Genomic DNA, 3,172 nt, shown 5'->3' with positions numbered 1-3,172 from the left:
GACATTATCAATAGAGGGAGGGTCACACACAAACACATCAGTAGCTGTGTGTCTGAAAATTGCAGTAAGCTGGCCACTCCTGAAATCCCTTTTAATATTTTACATGTACAGAAAACACTGCCATGTTCTTGTTGGAATCCAATGGTGATGAGTCATAAATCACTTTAGCTCTGAACTCACTTCGGTGCAGAGCCTGTTGTCATAGGGTGCTAATACATTTTTACTCATTCAAATCCTCCCAACATCCCAAGTAGGTGGGTGATATTATTACTCCTGCTTTGTAGATGAGGACAGGGAGTCACAGAGTGGTCAATAACGTGCAGAGGGTCACATGGCCGGTGAGTAGGAAAGCAGGAATGAATGAAGCAGACTGCAGAGGGTCACATGGCCAGCGAGCGGGAAAGCAGGAATGAATGAAGCAGGCTTCATTAACATGCACCGTCACTCCCAATGTGCACCGGGATGCTATCCTCAGAACCAGTGCAAGGACAGGTGAGCACAGCTATTGCACATGAAATGTGACATAGTTAAGGAACTAGCCTGATGCTGGGTGACATCTTCCCGTTGTCAGCCACTGGGTGCCTTTATTTTTTATTGAGGGACTGAGATTTCCTGGAATTCCAGTCCAACCTCCCTGGTTCTGCTGAATGTGATATACCAAAGCAAAAAGCAAACAAGAGATCCAAGACGCATTTTGATGTGGTCAAGTAATTCCAAGAAATGTTGACTCGCTGGCTCTCCTGGGACCTTATGCTTCTTGCCAACTTCAAGCCTCCTTCATTTCCTTGATAAGGACATTTTCTGGGATAAAGAATTGTCTTAAAAACATAACCTTTCTGCCGGGCACAGTGGCTCACGCCTGTAATCCCAGCACTTTGGGAGGCTGAGGCGGGTGGATCACGAGGTCAGGAGATCGAGACCATCCTGGCTTAACACAGTTAAACCCCATCTCCACTAAAAATACAAAAATAAGCCGGGCGTGGTGGCGGGTACCTGTAGTCCCAGCTACTAGGGAGGCCGAGGCAGGAGAACAGCGTGAACCCGGGAGGCGGAGGTTGCAGTGAGCTGAAATTGCACTACTGCTCTCCAGCCTGGGTGACAGAGAGAGACTCTGTCTCAAACAAACAAACAAACAAAAAATAAACAAAAAACATAACTTTTCCATTTTGATGGAGTGCTGGTTTGTTGAAGAGGTGATGTCACTATGCTGGTGAGAGTTGGCAGAGAGAGGAGTGCCTGGAAGGAAATTGGGGAGTGAGCTAGCCGGAGATGCATATAGAGAAGCCAGGGCTTAAGCTTGATGTGCCTGGAACACCCAGGACTCTTCTGTGCCCCACCACAGAGACTGAGCAAGACCTCAGAAGGGCCTCTCTCGCTATCTGATGTGCCTGCTCCCCCTTTGCTTTCCACCACGATTAGGAGCTTCCTTAAGTCTTCACCAGAAGCAGATGCTGCTGCCAGGTTTATACAGCCTAGAGGACCGTGAGACAAATAAACCTCATTTCTTTATCATTTTTTTATTTTAAAAGACCTCAGAAGGGTCCCTATGTGGGATTCTTTGGGGTCTGGAATAGATACAGGAACCCGCTCAACCTGGATCCAAGTGAACATAAGAAAAGGGCTGCTACATACAGTTGTGAAGGTTGTGCACTGCACAAGAGTTCTCAGCTCAAGGGGTAAGTGGAAATTAAATCTAGCTTGTGTTCTAGTTGCCAAACCAAGGACCCAGGCTTAAGCTGTAGCTTTGCTGTCACCAACCTGTCTCCCACCTTGACACATCTGCTGCTTGGGAAGGGCAGTGATTTCTTGGATTGGTAAATCTGAGGAAGTAAAATGAAGGTGCTAGGCTCAGTTCCATCCTTCCTCATGGCATCTGCTGTGCACAGAGGGCTTGTGCCCTGCTCTGCTTCGGCAGGTGCACATCTCACCCGGGCTCACTTGGTCCAGCCTGCCTGACTCCAGCGTTTCCTATTAGCCTGTCCATTTGCCTAATCTGCTCCAACCAACGACTCCAGCATGGCCTCTGCATTATTTTCCTATCAATCACTGCTGTGACAAATGATCACCCACATAGCAGCTCAAAACAACTCAACTGTATGAGCTCAAGGTTTTGGAGGTCAGAAGACTAAAGTCAGTCATCAGTGCTGTGCTCCTTTTGGAGGGGAGAATTCATTTCCTGGCCTCCTCCAGCTATTCAGGGCTGCCCACATTCCTTGGCTCACGGCCCCTTCCTTTATCTTCAAAGCCAGCAATGTCTCACCTCTCCGTGCCTTTCTTCCACAGTTACATCCCCGCCCCCACATCCTCTGCTTCTTCTCTCACTTGAGGACACTGGGATTACACTGGATGCCCCTGGAGCACTTTCTCACAGCTGATCAGCAACCCTCCTTGGAACTCCAATTCCCCTTTTCCACGTGACTTAACATACTCACAGGTTTCAGGGACTAGGGTGTGAGTATTTTTACAGGGGAGTGCATCTTTAGCATTTTTCTACCTACTTGAGGCTTTATTAGCAATTAGGCAATATTTTCCTCTCATCTTTAATCTTTTGTATATTTCAACTTGTTCGGAACCCAGACTAAGATGGATAGGAAGGAAGGAAGGAAGGAAGGAGGGAAGGAGGGAAGGAGGGAAAGCTGGAAGGAGGGAAGGAGGGAAGGAGGGCAGGAAGGAAGGAAGGAAAGGAGGAAAGAAGAAAGGAAGGAAAAAAAAGACAGAGAAAGAAAAAGAAGGAAAAGAAAGAAAGAAAGAAATCTGTTACTTAGTAGGGCACATCTTAGAGGCCCCTAACAAAGATGGCAGCCAGACTCTGATGGACTCCAAATTTCAGATGAAGGAATCTGAGCTTCTTTACTCTCTGGATTCCCCTACACTGCTTTACACAAAGTAAAAACTTCATCAATATTTGTAATAGTTAACGGTGATGGCGAAGTCTTACAGGCGAGCGTCCCAAAATGCAGAGCTGCTGAAAGAACCAAGGACAGAACTCAGGGAGCTCAAAAATCCACTGAATATATCTCCTTGTTAACAAGATGCTGCCAAAGTCTAAATCTGGAATCTTGCAAAGGGAAGGAGAGAGAGAGACAGAGAGAGAGAGAGAGACAGACAGAGAGTTGTCTAATTAAATGAACAAACATGCATTGCATTCTACTGGAGACAATGGCATGCAACA

The sequence above is a fragment of the Chlorocebus sabaeus genome, chromosome 11, assembly GCF_047675955.1.
Source record: "Chlorocebus sabaeus isolate Y175 chromosome 11, mChlSab1.0.hap1, whole genome shotgun sequence".
NCBI lineage: Eukaryota > Metazoa > Chordata > Mammalia > Primates > Cercopithecidae > Chlorocebus > Chlorocebus sabaeus.
Note: the sequence above shows the minus strand (reverse complement) of the source record.